The sequence below is a fragment of the Opisthorchis viverrini genome (genome assembly GCF_000715545.1).
Source record: "Opisthorchis viverrini unplaced genomic scaffold opera_v5_168, whole genome shotgun sequence".
Classification (NCBI taxonomy): domain Eukaryota; kingdom Metazoa; phylum Platyhelminthes; class Trematoda; order Opisthorchiida; family Opisthorchiidae; genus Opisthorchis; species Opisthorchis viverrini.
Genome location: NW_008751823.1, coordinates 26766 through 27162, shown reverse-complemented (window position 1 = coordinate 27162; position 397 = coordinate 26766).

Sequence of the window (397 nt, the reverse complement as noted above, 5' to 3'; positions counted from 1 at the left end):
ACACCGAACACAAAACAGGGGCGGGGGCTACAAACGGAGACAAAATAAACGAAGGGAATTTCATTGTCAGCGTAATAGAAGATACACCGCCCGCTAACTTCTCCGTGCTGATTCAGCGGACGCCCAGGATCTTGCATTCTACCTACGCTAAGCTTCATGCTAAGGTACCCATCAGCCACTGACACGAATGGTTTGACTCTACCCCTGCCCCAACCCGACTTCGAGTACAAGCCTAATTGCGTCCCACCAGTAAACGCATCTTTCTTGTATCTCTCTTAAGAACGCAGCCCGTCGTTCTAACGTGCAGCTTTTCTTACTAAGCCATATGGGCTCGCCTCACAAGTGTCCACTACACCTAGAGGCCATTTTTCACGAGGCAGGTCTTCACCAGAGGCTG